General features: G+C 49.6%; 1 protein-coding gene across 1 annotated transcript in view; it reads right to left on the reverse strand.

Annotated features, from left to right (window-relative positions):
* Positions 1-22596, reverse strand: part of LOC144772320 (uncharacterized) — a 201595-nt gene that overhangs the window by 74630 nt on the left and 104369 nt on the right. The window lies entirely within an intron of this gene.

Raw genomic sequence — 22596 nt, forward strand, 5'->3', positions numbered from 1 at the left:
TGTTTGTTCCATTCAAATTGACTGTGTGATTGCAGATGCTATCACCCATATGTATCTTTCCTTTACTTTGGACACAAAAAGGGGCTTTCGTTGATGCCACAAAAACAGGTGAAACGGATCTTTTTCTCCTGTCCATATACTGATAATATAACTTATTAGATCTGTTACCGTGGTCAGCATAGGCTTCCTGCTCTAGTGGGGTACCACATGTCCTGTTCCTTTCACCTCGCCAACATAAAATGTATAGGTGATATCTGAGCTGAGACTGCTCTTTTGTATCCGTATTGGCCATATAGGAAGCTTTGTTTGTTTCCCACCAACCGGTACAAGAGCCTTCATAAGAAAAAGGGAGAGTGATGAAAGGCATGCCTTTGGCAACTGTATGGGGAAGAAGACCGCACACCCAGCAGTTGGATGTGTTTATGGCCAGTTGATGCTGTTGTAAAAGGGTGATGAAAGTATTGTTCTTAAATTCATTTCTTCTGTTCTCTAAGTGTACTGGGAGCTCAACATGTCAGTGTACTATGGTGGCGTTCTGTGAGACAGCAGGTGGATAGAGAACATGTAAGAGCCAGCCAATACTTATTACCACAATGCTCATAAAAAGTACAATAATCAGAGACACTATACATCTGCTGTGTAATAGCTTGCAGTATTTCTTTCTCATATTAGTCCTTTTTTCTTTACTGTTCACTAGTTTATTCAAGTCAGACATCATGTTCAACCGCTTCACCACCGGGTGGACTTAGACAATCAAACGTCGACTGACCTTCTAGATCTCAGTTTGGAAGTGTACTCTTGCTGGGGAGTCTTTTCCAGAAAGGGGGGCTCAAAGTCTGTACTGTCTTTGTTTTTAGCAAATGTTCCGGTAGTCCCAAAGTATTTTTTACAGTGACTGGCATGCAGCCACCCCTTTCTTCCCTCGACTTTGATGGCCGTCCTCGTCGTCAGCAGGACTAATTTTGGTGCCTTCCACCTGGGGTCCAGAGGGCTCGTCCGGTCGAAATTCCTTATCAGCACCCAGTCCCCTGGGGCTATGGCATGGTCCTCGACCTGGGTGTTGTCAGGGAAGGCAACGGCAACCTGCAAACGGCAAGAGAGTAGTGCAGACATCAAGGAAGCCAGGTAATCTGTGAGCATAGTACTGTCAACATCAGTTATTCTTTTAGGTATTGGTGTACCCCACATATTCGGTGGTCTTCCAAAGACCACCTCATATGGGGATAGGCCGGTTCTAGAATGAGCTACCATGCGCATGTAAAAGAGGGCAACCGGTAAGGCTATCATCCAATCCACGCCCTTTTCTGCACAGACTTTAGCTAATTTTGTTTTGAGGGTCTGATTATGTCTCTCTACTAGACCTGCTGCTTGGGGATGCCTTACACAATGGAACTTCCAGGTATATCCCAACAGAAGGGACACCTGTTTCATGAGCTCAGAGGAGAAGGGCTGGTCATTGTCTGAGTAAATGACACGTGGCAACCCATATCTAGGGAAGAACTCCCTCACTAACTGTTTGGCTGTTGTAACTGCAGTATAATCTGGGACTGGGTAAGCTTCTGTCCATCTGGTTAGGGCACACACCACTACCAGGACGTACTTGTGACCTCTACATCTGTCCATTTGAATATAACCCATTTGGAGAACCTCAAAAGGGTGATCAGGGGGATGAAATCCACCCTGTTCCACTGAGATGCCTTTTCCAGGGTTGAATTGGCAACAAATCATGCAAGTCTTCACTTTCTGCTTTTCTGCCGCTCGCAAGTGTTTGTTAAACCAGATATTCTGCAGGCCATCCAACATTCCCTTCTCGCCCAAGTGTGCCGGGCTATGTGCTGTCTCTATTATCACCTGTACCATAGAGTCTGGGAGGAACCATGTCTTTTTGTTTTTAGTCATCCAACCCTGGTCAGTCTGGACCCCTCCTTGTTCAATCCATTTCTTTATTTCATCTGGAGTGGCATGGGTCTGTATATCTTGTACATCTTTGGAGGGATCCCTGACTGTCATAGTCCTTGTCAGTGGTAATACCTGTGAGTTTGTTATGTCAATTGGAGTCTGAGCTGTCTGTTTAGCAGTTTGGTCTGCCAGGTCATTACCTTGGGAAATGTCATCTGTGGCCTTGGTGTGTGCTTTGCATTTCAGGATCGCTATGGCTTTAGGTAGGTGTATTGCTTCTAACAAGGCCTGTATGAGAGGGCCATGCTGTATCTTGGCCCCGTGTGAGGTCAGAAAACCTCTCTCCCTCCATAGTACCCCAAAGTCATGAACTACCCCAAACGCATATTGTGAATCAGTGTAGATGTTAACCCTTAACTGTTTTGCTCGTTTACAGGCTTGCGTCAAAGCAATGAGCTCTGCTGCTTGTGCTGACAGGATATCTATTCTTTGTGTCTCTATGATCTCATGGTCAGTAGTTACGGCGTATGCTGCCACTAATTCTCCTGCCCCTGTTCTCATGCATGATCCATCTACATAAAACGTTATGTCAGGGTCTGGGAGTGCAACATCTGTCAAGTCTTGTCTTGGCTTCGTCACTACATTTATTACTTCCACACAGTCATGGGGTGTGGTGTCATCTGTGCTTGAGGGTAAAAGAGTGGCAGGGTTGAGCATGTTACATCTTCTAATCTCTATGTGGGGTTGAAATAGTGTCAGCTCGTATCCTGTCAATCTTGCTACAGTCAGGTGTTGTGTCTGTGTCCTATTCAGGAGAACTTCCACTGCGTGTGGTACTTGTACTGTCAGGGAGTGTCCCAGCACTATCGAGTCACTTTGTCTTATGGCCAAAGCTGAGGCCGCAACAGATTTCAAGCATGCTGGCAGAGCCTGTGCTACAGGGTCCAGTGTACTAGAAAAATAAGCACATGGCTTGTGTTTCCCTGCTTGGTCTTGTGTGAGGACAGATAGTGCTGTTCCATCCCGCTCTGTCACGAACAGGGTGAAGTGTTTCTTGTAATCAGGAGTGGCTAAAACTGGCACTTGACATAATGCCCGTTTTAGTTCCTCAAATGCTAAGGTGTGCTCTGATGTCCAAGGGAGGACGTTAGAGGTGGCTGCCTCCAATGTAGTCAATTGTATGAGTGGCTTGACTATGTGGGCATACTGGGGAATCCATTGTCTGCAATAGGAAGTAAGGCCAATGAATGCACATACTTCTTTCTGTGATTTGGGTTGTGAAATGTTGGAAATCAATTTAATTCATTCTTGTGTCAGCTGCCTACCCTCCTTGGACAGCAAGTGCCCTAAGTAAGCCACTTGCTGTTCACAGAACTGTAACTTCGAAGGGGACACCTTGTGCCCCTTGTCCGCCAGAAAATGAAGGACCGTGAGGGAAGCCTCTTCACAGTCAGTTTCTGATCTTGCTGTGATGAGAATGTCATCCACGTACTGTATTAATGCTGTGTTAGTAGGCATACTAATACTGTCAAGTTGACTCTTTAATGCCTGACTGTAAACACTTGGGCTTTCTGTAAAGCCTTCGGGAGCTCTTGTAAATTTAAAGCTGCGTCCTTTTAAACTGAATCCAAAAAGATATTGACTGTCAGGATGTATTGGAATGCTGAAGAATGCATTCTTCAGGTCAATGACCGTGAAAAATGTTGCCTCAGAATCAATGGCAGTAAATAATGAGGAAATGTCTGGGACCACTGGGTATTGTGGGACCACACATTGGTTCAGTTCTCAAAGGTCAACTACTAGTCTGTAAACTGGGGGTGCTTGAGGGTCTGTGCGTTTAAGAACAGGGAGGACGGGAGAGTTACACACATTCGAGTCTGTCTCCACCACCACCCCCTGTTCAATGAGTTCTTGAATTATTTTTAATAAGGCTGTTTCAGCCTCAGGTGGAATCCTGTACTGTCGTATTCGGGGTAGAACTACTCCTTCCTTAAGAGTGACCTCGTGTGGTGTTATATCCATGTAACCTACGTCAGTCGAACCTTGTGCCCATAGATACTGTGGGACATCCTGAAGTCTGGGATCAAAATCTCTAACCGTGAAATGCCCTTTGAAATCACGCAAAAACAGTCTTACTCCTTCTGGTGAGCAACAGATAACTGCTCCCAGTTCTTTTAGGGTCTTTATACCTAGTACATTTTCTGGACATGTCTTAGTGAGTAGTAGGTCTGTGGTGCGTGTCAGTGGACCCACCCCTAAAGAGACTGGTTCTGATACTTTGTTGACAATTGGCTTTCCAGAAAATCCCAGGGATATATTCTGTGAGCCCGAGAGAGGTGCCCCTTGGACCTCGTCATGACTGATGGTATAGTCCTGCTTGCCCCTGTGTCAATCAGAAACTTTCTATCTTGCCCCAGCAAACGAGCATGTACATAAGGACCCTCTTGGTCCACAGGAACTGGGATAAGGGGCAAGCAATCTTCCCTCTCGAGGCTGTTTCATGAAAAAGATTGGTATTCTGGGTAGTCTGACTGCGTGTACTGATACATTTGAGGTGCAGCGGCAGCGGGCGTCTGGACCTGCGGCGGGGTGGGGACTTGTGTCTGTTGAGTGTTGTACTGTCTGGGTGTATAGGGCCGTTCCTTTGTTTTACCTGTGGCTATATTGTGCTTTAGGACGGGGCATTCCCTTACAAAGTGACCCTGTTGTTTACAATAATTGCAGGTCTCTTTAGTGGGTGCGGTACCATTCTTGTTCATGTTTGCAGGTACTGTTTGGGCAACTAGCACCTTCATTTTTGTATCCTTCATGCGCTTCTTTTCTTGTTCTTGCTCTTCCCTTATTCTATTTTGGTGGTATTGCAACATCTGTAACATTTGTGAGGGGCTATTTGCTTGCCAAGTGCTCTCAACCTTCAGCACTCTATTCCTAATCTGAGGAAGGGCGTTATCTACCAGTTTGGTCACAAAAAGGTGGGGATAGGCCTCACTACTTTGTTTTAAACCACTGTTGACAGCGAAGCATTTTTCCAACCTAGTGTAGTAATCGCTCGTGTCTTCCTCTGGTTTCTGTTTACAGGCTGAAATTGCATCCCAGTCTTCCTTTTTAGTCGTCAATAGTCTTGGTAAAATTTGTATAAGGAGTTCGGGGAGCCCCTTAGTTTTTTCACCAAGGCCATCCCCCGGGGCCCTACCTGCATCTTCAGCTTGCAACTCTGCCCACTTCAACATTTTATCTCCCACATCCCAGTCTTTCTCTTTAAGTTTCTCGTAAATGCCTGCTGGTAACAAGACCTTTAGTAACCTTAGGATATCAGGGTAAGTATAGTCTCCTATGCGGAGTATATCTTTTATTTCTCTGTGAAACCCCCCCGGGTCTTTATCATGGGAAGGTAACAACCTCTTCATTTCCAGTATTTCTAGCTTGGTGAGAGGGGTATAGACATATACCCGCTGGACAGTGCCATCTTGTTTTCTTATGGGGTAAACCTCTCGCAGAGGGTACTGTCCTCTGGGGCGAGGGTCTGGTGTCATTGAGTCGGACAGGAATTGCGCATATTGGAGACGCAAGTCTAAAATGGTGTTAATCAGTTCTGGGCCCTGTTCCATCCATCTATCTAGTATTACCTTTTCCAGTATTTTATTATAATTTGCCAGGGGGGTGATATTGGCTCTCATACAACGTGATCAAGTGTTGGACCATATAGATGCTGGCCAGGTGTTGTTCGAGTGGTGGGAGGCTCAGGAACATCTGGGCCACTATGTCGGGATTATATACATGATGTTGGGACACCCACTGGGTGTCCGACCGAGCCAACTCCCTCTCATGTGGCGTGAGGGGTGGCTCGTCGTCCATCCAATGGTCTAGGGCTTTTTCAGTTGTTTGGAACAAATCCTCAGGAGAGATGTTTGTTTCTTTGTTAACCCTTGTTTTCTGAGGTCGATGGTGTTTGGCGCCATTACAGTGCCGTGCTATGCCCAGAAAATTCATTTTGTCTGGCGTCTCGTTATTATCCCCTTCCTCTGACACACTATCCCTGCCTTCCTGCTCGGTGTTACGTATTGCTAGTATTTTCTTTTTAATCTTATTCGTCATTGCTTCTGTCTGCGCTACCTTATCATGTTTACCGTCATTGATGCTGTCGCTCCACTCTATTAAACTAACCTCCACGTCCCCATCACCCTCATCACGTTCCCTGATCAGACAGTTGACAATAAAACGGAGGATGTTGTTCTTAGCTTTTACTTTTCTATTTTCCATAGCTTGAGCTACGCATTCATGGTTCCGTCCTGTTTTGATGAACTCATACAAGGCATCTAAATGTGTATTCATATCAGGCAGTCCATCTAGCTCTGCGATGGCTTGCCTTACTCGTATTGATATGGCGTGCATTGGACCAGTAATACCTGGCTGTAAATCATATATACATCTAGGGAGTTCAACGTCATCCTTTATTTCCTTATCCCCCCCCCTTCCGCACCCCCGGAAACCTGTTGTTGGTCCTGGACTGGCTGGGGCGCGGCCTCTGGTGGGAGCGGGGGACATGGTGCATCTATGTAGGCTGGGGGTGGCTCTGCTAGGTAGGCGGAAAGGAACGCCTCTGGTGCCGTTGGTTTAATTTTAAGGGGTACTTTTTGGGGAACTTCCTCTGCAATCTCCTCTGAGAGTACAGGGTAGATACCAGCAACAAGAGCATTTCTTTCCCTATCCATTTGTTCCACTCGAACCTGTTCACCCTCTTCTAGTAACTCTTTTTCTTTCGCCTGTTCTGATATTTGCCTGCTTTTCTCGGCTTTGTTAAGTTCTTTCAGGGCCCTCCTATTAGCCTCTTTGCGCCATAATTCAATGGCCTGTTTCTGCGAGGGCCTCGACTTCCTTTTCCATAGTTTTTACTCTACTCTCATAATACATTCTTGAATCCCATGTGCCGGTCGCAGGCCATCTATGCACCGTCTCTAGATCCTTTGTGTAATCTATCCAGAGGTCTAAATAGAGAATAGCGCTGATGCCATGTTTGTTATACATAAAATGGCCGGGAGTATCTCTTGGCGGGACATTAACTGCCTCTTCTAATATTCCCTTTTTAGTGCCTATTTTACGCAATTTTGAAAACAACGGCATGCTGGAACCTAACTAAAACAATTTCAAACTCAAAACATATACAACATATACTGATGTACTGGAATACAGTACAACCATACCGGTCTCGTGAAGGAGACACGTCTTTACCGTGTTCATTAAATGAACCCGTCTTTATGCGTTCTCAGTGGTACTCACCAGGAAGCAGAACTTGAAGACCTGGTCATCGGACGCTTGACGCTTGCGCAGGAATGGCGGACCTCTGAAGACCTCGGACTGGGCTCTCTCACGGGTTGGGCTCTGGGTCAGGACGCTCCGCAATCTTCCTCACCGCCTCGTGTGGATGTCTGGTCGCAGTCCGCCTCCTCCGTGGGCCTGAGGGAGTTGGCGGGAAGTCCCGCTGGCGTGTACACTTGAAGTCCGTCTAGGCTGTAGAAGGGGGCAGTGGCCGGACCTACATCGCCGGCGCGTGGGGAAGGGGATGCGTACCTGTTCGGGCACCAGATTATGTCGTAAATAAATTATTTACACTATCATAATTTCTATAAATAAATAAATATCAAAAGGGTCAAGCATAAATGAGGAGCAGAGTCCGTGGTATTAGAGTCAATGGGCTTTATTGCATTAACTCGAGTTAAGGGAGAGCTCCAGCGCCAAGCGGGCACAGGAGAGTTCTGAGCTTTATTCACAGAGTACAATATTTATACATTCTTTGCATACATAGGGAGGAGCCCTGCAAGCAGAAGGAAAGAAAAAGATATGAGCATGTAGGCGTTCACTGTAATGAGTCATAGGTAGGTGGGTGCATAGAGGGGGCAGCAAGGTCAGCTAAAACTCGCAATGCCTGTATGCGTAACTTTATCAGACTGCTCCATGAGGGCTGTTTCCTTTCTGTTGGCCAGGGAGGGCCCTTGGTGTCAGAGTGACTAGCATGTCTGGTCTTATCTCTAGCTCGGGGCAGCATGCAGATTGCTCTCATCTGTAGAAGTGTTGCTGCTTCATACTAGCAGTTGGTTTGGCCCTTCCTGTCCACCCCTTGTGTGACTGTCTTGGAGGTTTTCCTTGACATGGGCCCCACTTATCTCTGAGAGCCGACAGCAAAACTGGGCCTTATCTCTGCAGAGGGGCTTCTTCTTGCCTCCTGCTCGGGCCGGAATGCAGCTTTATCAGGTCGACCCTTGTTTGACACTGTTAAGACACCCCGGGCTGGGCCTCTTCTCCGTGACTGCTCAAAAAAATATCTAATGTGCTGCAGAGAAATGTAACATGTGCCTTTTTCAGGGTCTGGCATGGAGGGGCCTGGTGACAGAGAAATAAGGCCTCTGAATGTGAAGTAATGCAGGGGTTTTTATTCAACATTGCAGATGGTGAGAGGGTAGCGCGTGGGGGCACGAATACATATAAATATGTAATTTTCTTCAGGACCAACCTGCAAGGGCAGTGGCTTTGACGTGACGTTTGTCACAGGTTGTCCCGAGAAACCCAGAGAAATACTTTTTGAACCCGAGAGAGGAGCCTCTGGGACCTCTTGATGGCTTATTGTTGTTTTACTGGCCCCAGTGTCTAGTAGAAACTTAAATAGTATAAATGGACCTGTCTGATCTACTGGAATGGGGATTAGGGGCAGTTTGTCATCTTCTCTCTCTGGGCAACATCATGAGAAATCTGGGTAATATTCAGTGTAGGCGCTGTCTATAATATTCATTTGGGCCATTTGTGTTGTCAGTGGAACTGAAGGTGTTGAACTGTCTAGGGAACCATTCTGTTTTGGCTGATATGGGAGTGGCTGGGTCTTACCAGTAGCCAAATTGTGCTTTAAGACAGGGCAATCTTTAACGAAGTGTCCCATCTTTTTGCAATAATTACAAGTGCTTTTTATATTTGTCTGGCTACTTGGTGTCTGTTGACGCTTGGGTGCAGTTTGGGCTACTAATGCTTTCATCTTTGTGTCTTTCATGCTTTTCTTATCATTTTCTTCTTCATCCCTAATGCGATTCTGGTGATATTGTAGCATTTGTAACACCTGTGGAGGTGTATGTGCTTGCCAGGTACTTTCTACTTTTAGTACTCTGTCCTTAATGGCTGGCAAGGCGTTATCTACTAATTTGGAAACAAACAGATGCGGGTAAGCTTCACTTGTCGGCGTAAGGCCGCTATTTACCGCAAAACACTTTTCAAGTCTAGTGTAATAATCTCCTATGTCTTCACCATGTTTCTGTTTGCAGGAGGAAATGGCATCCCAGTCCTCCTTTTTCACTGTTAGTAACTGTGGTAGCACCTTTAAAATAGTGCCAGGAAGTGCTTTTAGTCTGTCTCCTATACCTTGACCTGCTACTCTAGTATTTTAGTCATTCTGAAGTTCAGTCCATCTAATGTGTTCACCTGCTACTTCCCAATCTTTTTCTCTTAGTTTGTCATATATACCTGATGGCAACAATAATTTCAGAATTGCTGTGATATCAGAAAGAGTATATGTTCCCATCATTAATACATCTCCTAATTCCTTAAAGAATCCAGCAGGATCCTTTGAGTGGGAGGGAACCATCTCTTTGATCCTTAGTAACTCAAGTTTTGTCAAGGGTACATAAATGAAGACGCGTTGTAGCGCTCCATTTGTGTCAGCTCTGGGGTGGACCTCTATCATGGGAAACTGGCGTGTTTGAGGAAGTCTATTAGTTGATCCACACGTATTTTGGGGAGATCTATATCCAGTCACTTTCTGGTATTTCTGTCTAAAATCTATAAATGTGTTGAGAAAAACTGAACTATTGTGGAGGAACATGTTATCAGCGCAGTCAGACAGAAAATCTTCGAGTCTTGGATCATGTTTGAAATGAGTGTCATTGAGTGTGATGAGATGTTGTACCATGTAGAGGCTTGCTAATCTTTGATGTGAGTGTGGTAATGCTAGAAAAAGCTGGGCTATGAGATCATTGTCATATATCTTATATTGAGAGACCCATAGGGTCGCAGTTCTGGCTATTTCCTCCTCCTCCGGTGTAAGCGGAGGTTCCTGGTCTAACCAGTAGTCTAATGCATTGGATGTATTTTCAAATAACTCATCTGGAGATGACCGTTCAGAGTGACCTTGGAGGAATGTAGGCGGGGGTGTTCATGAATTAGGGGCGGAAGAACGAACGGGTAGGACTTTTTCAGTAGGTTCAGTAATTTCCTCCTCAAGTTTCTTATTCTCTTCATTTGTTTGCAAGTTTTGCAGAATACGGGTCACATTACGGGTGAACCTGTCTAGTGCATCATTTATAAGTTCTAGACTAGTGTGGTCGGATGCGGAATCTAATAAGTCAAAAAGTGAAACTGGTAAATTTCTTTCCTCTGCTTGTATGTGTTTTATGAAACAGCAAAGAGGAACCTATACATGTGCATTTTTACAGGGTGTGATCTTCTTGTAGTCATAGCGTTAATGGCTCGTGAGTTCTCTTCAGTACGAAGAAACTCAGAGGCCGCTTGAAGAAACGTGTCAATTGCTGGTAGATGTCTTATTTCTTCCCAGGAGTCATGAAGTATTTTACTTATTCGTCCCGCCTCCCCTGTGTTGCTCGGAGTCGGGTTATAGGGGCAGTCGGGAATTGTTTTACCTGGGTCTGGACCTACGGCACCCCCTTCTGGAGTGAGAGGTGGTGGGTTATGTTGTGAAAGGGGTGGCGGAGGCAGAGGGTGTTGAATGACTGGAACTTCATAGGGTGGTGGAGTATCTAAGAGAAAATTAGTAAAAGTATCCTCTGGTAGTGGGGCTGTAGGCTGTGCTGATGCAATGTTAAGGTTTTCAGGTGCAGATGGCAATACAGGATAAAAACCAGTAGAAATGGCTGATTGTTCCCTTTTATTCCTTTCACTAACTACTTCTTTCCCTATTTCTTGTAACTGTTCTTTCTTGGCCTGCTCTGACATTCTCTTACCCTTTTCAACTTTATGCAATTCCTTCTGTTGCCTCCTATGGGCTTCTTTTCTCCATAATTCTACTGAGTCACCCTGTGACTGGCGGACTCTCTTTTTCTTCCATAACTGTTCCTCTAATTTCATAATACACTCCGTATCAAAACTATCATTTTCAGGCCATCTATATCTGAGTTCTAGGTCTTTAGTATATTCTACCCATAGATCACAATAAATAGGTGCACCGACACCATGTTTTGCATACATGAAGTGTCTTGGAGTATCCCGAGGAGGAAGGGGAATTTCCTTCTCAAGAATACTCCCTTTGGTTGCCATCTTACGTATTTTCGAGAAAATAGGCATGATGGCAAGACTTTCAAAGATTTTAGAAGTGAGAAAAACACAAACAGAACAAATATCTTTACCGTACCCACAAAAGAGGTGAGTCTGTCTTTTATACTAGTTTAGTAGTCCTCACAAAATAAGTGAGAAACCCACAAAAAACATGTATCTTTACCGTGCCCACAAGGTAGTGAGTCCGTCTTTTATACTAGTTTTAGTAGTCCTCACCAAAATAGGTGCGAAACCAACAAAACGCGTATCTTTACCGCCCCCACAAAAGCTGTGGGTTCGTTTTTATACTTTTCAGCAGTACTCACCGAAAAATAACTGGAAGGCCTCTTGAAGATTTTGTGAAAACGCGGCGCGCAGTTTCAAGGTGGGATTTGTAGAACCTCGGACTCGTCTGCTTCGCAGGTTGGGCTTTGGTTCAGGACGTTCCGCTATTTCCTCACCGCCTCGTGTGGATGCTGGGCCGCAGTCGGTCCCCCTCTTCGCCTCGAGGGAGTTAGCGGGGATTCCCCGCGTTGTGCACTTTTGAAGTCCGTCAACGGTCAGGAGGGGACAGTACCGGGTCCAATATCGCCGGCGCGTGGGGGAAAGGGAATGTCCCTGTTCCGGGCGCCAAATAATGTGGTAAATTAAATTTACTTATTACCTCATTTCTGAATTTCTATGCTTAATAAATCATAATTTCTTGTCAATGCAAAGCGAGGAGTCCGTGGTGCTCAAATGAAAGAGGAGAAGACCAATAACTCGAGTTAAGGGGAGCGCTTCCAGCACCAAGCGGGCACAGGAGCAATCTCTCAAGTCCCTCTCTTGAAGTGGGGGGTCTTTATTTTCGACAGCAGAATATTTATACAGTCTTGGTCACGAGGCAAAATAGAGGAACAAACAGGTTGTGGCAGATAGAGGAACAAAGATCAGCAAGAGGAGCAGAGTGTGAAGAAATGGGGGCGTGTCTTAGGCTTCGTGAGGGGACTTGCGATGTGAAATAGTCTGACAGTTGGAAGGGGGAGGCTTCCTTATTTGGGTGTTTGTGCTCGTGCTTCATGTCAGAAACATGAACCATCTCTGCGGGGGAGCAGGAACTCACGTACTGGTTTCCCGGACTTGGCAGAAACCACAGAGACAGATGGTGAAAATGAGGAAGGCCAGGTGCAGGGGTGTCGTGCTCGTGCTCGGGGTCTTGGGACACCAAAGGGTGAATTAAAAACAAAATGGTGCCGGCTTTTAATGTGGGCCATTATTAATCGCGCAAAGGGGATCGCGCAAAGGGGCATAATTAGATCGCGCAGAGGGCAGCGAAGGGGCATAATTATAGATTTTATTTCCACACCGCGCCCAGCGCCAGGACCACGGGCCCCCGCGAACGCCTCGATGCCCGCCTCCGCTAGGGCTCCAGCACCCTCCACGCACTCAACACCGGTAGATCACACTCCTGCTGCCTGGCCATCCGAAACGCACCCAAGGATCCTTCTCCTGCCGGAACTGCAACTTCACCAGCATCCGGCTCGCCAACCCACTCCCAGAAGAACGCAACTTCCTCAGATGCATCCTGCTCAACACCCGCTCCACCTGCAAACACGCCGTCGAACTCTGGGACCTACTCGACACCAATGCCCCAGACGTCGCCTTCCTGACGGAGACCTGGCTGACCCCTCCTCAGCACCTGACATCGCCATAGCCATCCCGGAAGGCTACAAGATCACCCGCAAGGACCGCACCAACGGGACAGGAGGAGGAATCGCCATCGTCCACAGGAACACACTCAAAGTCTTGACAAAGGGGGGAGGGTTCCGCTACTGCTCGAACAGCCAGGTCTTGAGTTGTTTCCTGAAGGCGAGATGGTCCTGTGTCAGCCGGAGGTGGATGGGGAGGGAGTTCCATGTCTTGGCTGCCAGGTAGGAGAAGGATCTTCCTACGGCGGTGGCTCTTCGGATGCGTGGTACGGCGGCGAGGGCGAGGCTCGTAGAACGTAGCTGGCGGGTGGGCGTGTAGAAGGTTAGGCGGTCGTTGAGGTACTTGGGGCCCAGGTCGTGGAGAGACTTGTGTGCATGGGTAAGGAGCCTGAATGTGATCCTTTTGCTGACGGGGAGCCAGTGCAGGTCCCTCAGATGGCCGGAGATGTGGCTGCGTCGGGGGATGTCCAAGATGAGTCGGGCGGAGGCGTTCTGAATGCGCTGGAGTCTTTTCTGTAGTTTGGCTGTGGTTCCCGCGTAGAGGGTGTTCCCGTAGTCCAGTCGGCTGGTGACGAGTGCCTGGGTGACCGTCTTCCTGGTTTCGGTCGGCATCCATCGGAAGATCTTTCGGAGCATATGCAGGGTGTTGAAGCACGATGAGGAGACGGCGTTGACTTGTCTGGTCATCGAGAGGGAAGAGTCCCGGATGAAGCCCAGGTTGCGTGCGTGGTCTGTTGGCTTGGGAGCGGTGCCCAGGGTGGGAGGCCCCAGGAATCGTCCCAGGCGGAGGGCGATGGTCCCAGGATCAGGACTTCCGTCTTGTCTGAGTTCAGTTTCAGGCGGCTGTTCTTCATCCACTCGGCAAAGTCTTTCATCTCTTCGTGTAGGCTTGTTCTGGCAGCGGCGGGGTCTCTGGTGAGGGAGAGGATCAGTTGGGTGTCGTTGGCATAGGAGATGATGTTGAGGTTGTGTTGGCGTGCGATGGCTGCAAGAGGTCTCATGTAGACGTTGAAGAGGGTGGGGCTGAGTGATGATCCTTGCGGTACGCCGCAGATGACTTCGGTGGCCTCGGATCGGAACGGGGGGAGGCGGACTCTTTGTGTTCTTCCGGCGAGGAACGAGATGATCCACTCCAGTGCCTTTTCTTGGATACTGATGTTGCTGAGGCGTTGAACTAGGGTGTGGTGGCAGACGGTGTCGAACGCTGCAGAGGGGTCCAGGAGGATGAGGGCCGCTGTTTCCCCGTTGTCAAGCAGGGCTCGGATGTCGTCGGTGGCTGCGATGAGGGCGGTCTCGGTGCTGTGGTTGGCTCGGAAGCCGGACTGCGAGGGGTCGAAGGATCCATTTGTCTCGAGGAAGGCTGCAAGCTGTCGGTTGACGGTCTTCTCGATGACTTTGGCAGGAAAAGGGAGGAGCGAGATGGGGCGGAAGTTCTTGAGGTCAGTGGGGTCCGCTGTTGGTTTCTTCAGTAGGGCGTTGAGCTCGGCATGCTTCCAGCTCTCCGGGAAGGTGGCGGTGTTGAAGGAGGAGTTGATGACATCCCGGAGTTGGGGTGTGATGATGGAGTCGGCCTTGTGGAAGACGTGGTGGGGGCAGGGGTCGGTTGGAGATCCGGAGTGGATGGTGTTCATCGTGCGGGCTGTGTCTTCGGTGGTCACCGTGGTCCAGGTGCGGAGGGTGGCGGTGGGGGGCGTTGGTTCGACGGTTGGGTGCGTGGATGGTGCACCGAAGCTGTTGTGGATGTCGGCGATCTTGTGGTGGAAGTACATGGCGAGAGAGTCGCAAAGATCTTGTGAAGGAGTGATGTCGTTGTTGCCGGTGCTGGGGTTGGAGAACTCCTTGACGATGCTGAAGAGTTCCTTGCTGTCGTGGGCGTTGTTGTACAGTCGTTCCTTCAGTGATTTCTTCTTGGTGGTGCGGATGAGCTGGTGGTGCTTGCGGGTGGCGTCTTTGGGGCGGTCATGTTGTCTGTGGTCTGGTCGAGGAGCCAGGCTTTCTCGAGGGTGCGGCAGTTCTTCTTGGAGTCCTTGAGTTCGTCGGTGAACCAGGAGGCTTTCTTGCTTCTGGGTCTGCTGGGAGGGTTCTTTAGTGGCGCGAGGTCGTCGGCGCAGGCGGTCAGCCACTGCGTGAGGTTGCGTGCTGATTCGTTGGGGTTCGTTGTGCTGGCGGGTGGGTTCTGGCTGAGGGAGGTGGTGAGCTGCTCGGCAGTGATCTTGCTCCAGCTCCTGCGAGGAACCTGTTGCGGGTGGCGGTAGGTCGTGGTTCTTCTGAAGCTGAAGTGGACGCAGCTGTGGTCGGTCCAGTGAAGTCCGGTGGAGTGGCTGAAGGTGATGTGCTTGCTGGATGAGAAGACGGGGTCAAGCGTGTGGCCGGCATAGTGGGTGGGGGTGTTGACCAGTTGCTTGAGTCCGAGGTTGGCGAGGTTGTCCAGCAGGGCGGCGGTGTTGTGGTCCTTGTTCTTCTCCAGGTGGAAGTTGAGGTCCCCTAGGAGGATGTAGTCAGCGGAGCGGAGGGCGTGCGGGCTGATGAAGTCCGTGATGCCTTCGCTGAATTGTGTACGTGGTCCCGGGGGTCTGTAGACGAGGGTGCCTCTGAGGGTCGTCTTTGGGTCGGTGTGTATCTGGAAGTGGAGATACTCGGCGGCGGCGAAGGTGTCGTTGGAGTCGGTCGTGATGTGGATGGTGTTCTTGTGTACGATGGCGATGCCTCCTCCAGTCTGGTTGACGCGGTCTCTCCGGATGATCTTGTATCCATCTGGGATGGCGATGGCGATGTCGGGTGCTGAGGAGGCGTTCATCCAGGTTTCTGTGAGGAAGGCGACGTCTGGTGAGGTTGTGTCGAGCAGGTTCCAAAGTTCGATGGCGTGTCTGTGGATGGAGCGGGTGTTGAGCAGGATGCACTTGAGGTGGCTGTTGTTGGTGCTCGGCTTGGTAGCTGTGGTGCTGGTCCGGAGGCAGGTGAACTTGCAGGCTTGACAGGTGAAGGGTCCGTGGGTGCGTCTCGGGGTGGCTCGGTGGCGGGCTCTTGGTCGGTCGGGTTTGAGTGCGATGAGGGTGGCGGCGTCGTAGGTCCGTCGGGTGTCAGGGGTCCTGGCGCTGGGGGCGGGCCAGGCGCGGACGGGCGCAGACGGGCTTGCCTTTGGTGCAACTTCGGCGCACAATCGGCGCTCCCGCTGCGCGTCAACTCTGCGCGTGGGAGTGGGCATCATAAGTAAGGAGCCGGGAGGGCGGGTCAGCTGGGTGGCATGAGCGGGGCGGCGAATGGGCGGTGGGGGGCGGGGCCGCAGGGAGGCAGCGGCGGGAAGCAGGATCGAGCGGCCGGCTCAGCGGTGGCTGGGTCGCTCAAAAAATGGCAGTCGGCGTCAGCGGGAGCAGGAGGGGGCGACCAGGCCTAGTAAAGGCGCAGTGGTCACTCACCTCTGCTGAACACCTGCACTTCCAGATCCACACTGACCCCAACACCACCCTCAGAGGCTCCCCAATCTACAGACCCCCGGACCCCGACCGCAGTTCAGCGACTCCATCACCGACCTCGTCAGCACACACGCCCTCCCCTCTACGGACTACATCCTCCTCGGGGACCTGAACTTCCACCTCGAGAACAACAACACTAACTCCTCCACTAGGCAACCTTGGACTCAGACAACTCGTCACAGCACCAACACACTCCGCCGGCCACACGCTTGACCCCATCTTCTCTGCGATCACCCACGTCTTCTTCGACCGCACCACCGAACTCCACTGGACCGACCACCACTGCATCCACTTCACCTTCCAGAAACCAACCATACACCACTGCACCCTGCAGATGCCTCGCCGCAGCTGGGGCAAGATCTCCGAGGACCAGCTAACCTCCGCCCTCGCCCAGAGCCCACCCCATGTGGGGTAAAGCACTCAGTAGCTCCACACGGTAAGACTGAAGCTCGGTAAGTTCCTCACCCACAATTGCTGTTACAGATACTGACGGAAAATACCCACATATTGGATATGTATGCAAAGGCAGAGTCTGTGGAGCTAATACCTATGTATGTATGTAGTAAATTTATAAAGCGCAGGAATCACCCCCGAAGGGGTATCTCCGCGCTGCTGAAGGTGATGTTATAACTGTAACTCCAAGACAATACTCACAGTGAACAAGAAACACCACCTAGGTAGTCAGCTGTGCCCACGGATCCTGGCGATCAAATAGGAACACACAAGGCAGGAACAGCAAAGGGGTAGAACTAAACACAAGCCCAATAGATAAGGAGCTAGCAAGGAGGAGTGCTTAACAGGAAAGGAAGGAAATCACCGGGCACACTTGGCCGAAAGCAGGTAACAAACATACAAGGTAATAGAAGCAAGACAGCAGAATAGAAAGACAGCAAACTAGAAAATGGGAAGAAAGGCAGGGACTGGAAAAGGATATACAGAAGAGGAGGATATAAGGGTATACTAGAATAGTGCAGGTTGAGAAGCAAGAAAACAAAGTAGCATAGAAGGCAGTGCAGGGGCAGGAACAAGAATTGAGCGAAGACTCAGGAGTCAAGGTGGCACTGTAGGCAGTGCTAGTTCAGGAACAGGGAATTACTAAAGCTCAGGAGTCAAGGTAGCACTCCAGGCAGTACTGGTTCAAGGAATCAAGAAATAGCTACAGGTCAGGAAACAAGAAGTGAAGAGAGCACTGCAAGCAGTGCAAATCAGGAACAAGAAATAATGAAGCCCAGGAACAGGAACAAAGACTAACTATAGCTCAGCAAACAAGGTAGCACTGCAGGCAGTGCTAATTCAGGCACAAGGAATGGCTATAGCTCAGGAATCGAGGAATAGCAAAAGCTTAGGAACAAGGACTGATCTCACCGGAAAACAGCTACAATGACCAACACTGGACTGAAGGGAGCTGAGGCTTAGAAGAGCTCACAGTAATCACATGCATCAGACTAGCAGCAGCCAGCCACACGTGAGCTGAATTCCTCCTTGGCCTGCAGGCATGGAGACAAAGCAGTGAGCAGGGCATTATAGGTAATGTAGTTTGCAGCATGAGCAGACTGGCTTCCACAAAACTCGGCATGGATGGGGAATGGATGTCAATTTCCAAATGGTGTCCAAATGCCTGGAAGTCAGGATATCCATGCAGGGGAGTGTCTGGAAGCATATTAGAACACTGGAAAGCCCTACAATTCAGCCCCCTGGTGGTGGGCCCGAGAATGCAGGGAGTGAATCGTGACAGATCTGGACGGGAGCTGAAAATCGCACGTTCATTCCATGCTTCCATGTGGTCGATCAATCAATCAATCAATCAAAGAGTACTTGTAAAGCGCGCTACTTACCCATGAGGGTCTCAAGGCGCTGAGGGGAGGGGGGTGCCGCTACTGCTCGAAGAGCCAGGTCTTGAGGAGTCTTCTGAAGGCGAGTAGGTCTTGGGTCTGCCGTAGGTGGGTAGGGAGGGTGTTCCAGGTCTTGGCAGCGAGGTAGGAGAAGGATCTGCCACCGAAGGTCGTTCGTTGGATGCGGGGGACGGCGGCGAGGGCGAGGCTGGCGGAGCGGAGCTGGCGGGCGGGAGTGTAGAAGCTGAGTATGCTGTTCAGGTAGGCTGGTGCGTCATTGTGGAGTGCTTTGTGTGCGTGGTTGAGGAGCTTAAAGGTGATCCTCTTGTCGACGGGGGGCCAGTGTAGGTCTCTCAGGTGGGGGGGTGATGTGGCTGCGGCAGGGGATGTTGCCGATCAGTCGGGCGGAGGCGTTTTGGATGCGTTGTAGTCGTCGTAGGTGTTTGGCTGGGATTCCTGCGTAGAGTGCGTTGCCGTAGTCCATTCGGCTGCTGACGAGGGCCTGTGTCACCGTTCTTCTTGTTACGGTCGGGATCCACTTGTAGATCCTGCGGAGAGTGCGGAGGGTGTTGTAGCAGGAGGATCTCCGTCCTGGCCTCGGGAGTCAGCGTCACCAGCTTGCAGTACAAGAGTCCCCTCCGATGGTGAACCACCTCCAGTTTCTGCATGGCTCTGTAGTCAATCTGCCCCTGGAAGATGGCCTGTAATGAGGATGATAACAAGCCAACAATCCTGGCTAGTTGACACAAAGTCATTCTGTCTCTTCAGAGAACTTTCCTCACTTCTTTCTTCATCTTGGATATCTTCTGGTCCGGCAGGCTCAGGGTCGCTGCTCTGGAGTCTATGCGAAAACCTAAAAATATGAAGCTCTACTGTGGGGTCAGGTCCGGCTTCAGTTGGTTGATAATGATCCCTACGTTCTGCAGTGCAGATATGGTGGTGTCCAGGTGAGCCATCAGGAGATCTCTTGATTGGTCCATCAGAAGGATGTCATCCAAATAGATGATTAACCTGATGCCTAGTGTCTGGAGATGCTTAACCACTGGTTTGAGATGTTTTGTAAAACACCAGGGTGCTGATGACAGGCCGAATGGGAGAGTCCAAAATTCGAAGATTAGCCACCTCCGTGCGAATTGGACCGTCAATGAGGAGGAAAGATGGCGACCGTCAGGTAGACATCCTTGAGATCGAGACCATCTTGAAGTGGTGATAGACCAGCCACTCATTGAAGGACCTGAGGTTGATGACGGGGCTGAAGCACTTGTCTTTCTTCTCTACCCAAAACAGTTTGATAGGAAGCCCCTTGGGTGCTGCTCTCTGGGCCAGCAGGTCCTGAACTTCTAGATCTATCAGGTACGCATCCTGAGTGGAAAAGAACAGTGGGCGGGGCTTTACTGCCTGCACTGGAGTCCAGTAGAACTCTATGAAGTACCCTTGCATGGTCTCTAGCAGCCATGGGTCCACCGTGATCTGTGCCCATGTGTGAGTCTGCACCACAAACGAAGAGGTGTTAACAGAATGGGGCTTACCATTGTATCCGTTGTTGTTGTGATCCCCTCCCCGAGCTCGGTTGTTTTTTCCTCTTCCGCCGCTGTGGGAGGGGTAGAAGGTTCCCTACCAGCCATCCTGCCAGCCATTGTTTATTCTGGCCTGGTCTCTGTTAGAGCCTTGGTAGGACTGGCAGCTGGAGGAGCGACCATTGCCTTTTCCGGCCCCTCCAAAAACCTATGCTGTAAAAATCTTTTTCATGGACGCCTGGGCCTTTGTTAAGAGCTGTGAACGTTGAGACAAAATTCCACAACTCCTTGACAAAAGGTTTGCCGAATAGAGTGCCCTGAGCTATAGGACCTGCCTCAGAACCTGAAAGCTCCCCCAGTTTGGGATGTATCTTTAATAGGGAGGAATGTTCCGCAGAGAGGGTGCAGTTGACATTGCCGAGGAGGCAGGCCGCTCTTTGTGTCCATCCCGCTACATCGTCCGTGGGGAGAGGCTTCCCTGACTGTTTTGCTTTCTCCCCAAGTTCGATAATCTTAGTTAGGGGTCCCACCACGTCCAAAAGTTTGACCTGGCATGCCCTCCAGGATCGGTCGATCCCCTTTTTGGGATCCCTCATATACTTGGCAAAAAAGGTATAAAGCTTGGGTTTAATCTCAGGGGTTGCAGTGACCTTTTCTCCTATTGATGGTCTGGGACACTCCACTCGGAGGCGGGCCACACGTCCTTGCTCTCAGGGACCTACTCCGTGGAGCGCGGTTGATAAATGCCCTCTGGATCGAACTTATCAGTAAGGGCAGGGTCCCCCTCATATGAGTCTGAGTTAGCCGAGTGCGGGCATCAAACTCTGCCCGAGTCCTGGGCTTCATCAGATGATGCATCTTTGTCCTCTATGTCACCCTCCCACAAGTCGGGGAACCTCTCCTTGGGGTCAAAGTCCATTGCGACATTGTCGCCCATTGCCCCGGGTATGGCTTACCCGGTAGGGTGCTTCGTTCAGCGGGCGCTCACTCTTATGGAAGACTTCAGTCAGACAGCTAAAGCCTTCTAAGTGCCCCGCATCACACTTGCCAGCCTTGCGTGGAGGAACCGAAATTACTCCACTAAGCCCATCCCCCCTCGTCCCCCAGGATCTCCGTGCCCAGAAGACCTGAGCTGACAGTTTGGCAATGCTCTCCTACAGAGGGGCAAGTACCTGTGAAATGGTATTTGAGAGGAGCTTGTCCACCTCTGCAGGGAGTCACCGCTGGGGGGGCATTCCTCCTCAGAGGCAAGTGACGGCGAGTAGTCATGGTCGTGGTCCCGTTGGGACAGCAATGATAAGAGGGTAAGAGCAGTACCACTCCCTGTGAGATTTATTAAGGGGAGCCCCTTTGCTGGTGCGCTTAGTTAAGTAAAACCATACAACAGTGTTTACACAAATGAACCTCAGTAATAATCAAGTAGGCTAAGCCCTTCAACTCTTACCGCATACGCGGTGTCAGGCGACGGTTGGGAGGGAAGGAGGCACTGAGCGGAGGAGCCGCTCTATTCCCCTCAGCGTGATGCGACCGCAGGAGCGCTGACAATCTGCTCTGTGGCGTGCAGGAATGCGCTCAAAATCACGCCACCTAGCACATCCGTGCGGTATCAGGAGATGCGCTCGGAAAAATGCCTATTGCACGTAAAAAAGCGTGATAGATGGGTGACGCTGCTGAAAGAGTGTTCACACAACACAGTCCCAAAAGTACCCACAAAAGAAAAATACACACCAGATAAAGCACAATAAACCTTTTATCCCAACTACTCAGGAAAAGGAATGAAAGCGACTTAACTGACGAGAAGCAGTAAAGAAAGAAGAAGGACTACAGCCAGATCTGGATTATATAGACTCACAGACTGTTAACGGATTGGACCATTGGTGACCATGGTCACTCCCTATGGTTCATGGGAGTTGTAGTTCTGTTGCAGTGTATCTTTACTTTATCTTTGAACGTGCTGTTAATAAAAAGTGAAGAAAGTAATGCATAATCCTCGCCTCCGGTCCTACATAGAATTTCACCTATGTCCGGTATTGCTGAGGCTGTCATGCTGAGAGACGTGTGTCTCATGCCATGCACTGATGATACCGCCAACACAAGATGAGAAATACCATAATCAGAGCATTAGATACACTGACCATTGATTACCCTGCTTCTGCCTTTAAATAGCTGAGCGCTTCCTTGCTTGTGCTTCATGGCTACTGGTTGAGCTGATCACTAGAGCATCCTTGCACACGCATCAACCAAGCTCTGCCAATTCCCAATGGCAATAACATATAAACAGATCCCAAGGAGAGCTGAACAATACAAATTCCGCTGTTCCAGTATCAGGAACAGTCTGGCGCTGAAATTTATACCGGAGTACCGCGGGTCCGGCAATTATATTTTAAATTATCCCTGGGCCCAAACAAACATCAAGTCACAGTACCTTAAAATAAGATCTGAATGTGTCCAATTTTGCACAGTTCCAAACTTCAACTCACTGCCAATCTGTGAAGACATGAGCTTCAGACAGTAGAGTAGTTTTAATTATATTTATTCATTGTAGATCAGGAGCCCATGGACACAGATATAAAGGGCCCAGGAGATCAGCTACAATTGCCCCACATTCCACAGCCTACATCATAACATCCTATACACCTACATCACTAATTTCTCTTCAGCATTAACAAATAGAGCATAACCAGTAAGCCCAAGACACCACAAACAGCAAGATCTCTGCAAACTGGTCTGTCTCTGCTGGATGTGTGTCTGGGTGTGCCTTAGTATGTCTGTATATATGTACGGGCACTGTAGAAACTGATGTGAGTGGTTTGCTCACTAGGACAATGTGCTTTTGAGAACAGTAAGCATCCTGGGCACTGCGTTGCCTGACGCTATTTCT

Source organism: Lissotriton helveticus, chromosome 8, assembly GCF_964261635.1.
Source record: "Lissotriton helveticus chromosome 8, aLisHel1.1, whole genome shotgun sequence".
In the NCBI taxonomy this organism is placed as follows: Eukaryota; Metazoa; Chordata; class Amphibia; order Caudata; family Salamandridae; genus Lissotriton; species Lissotriton helveticus.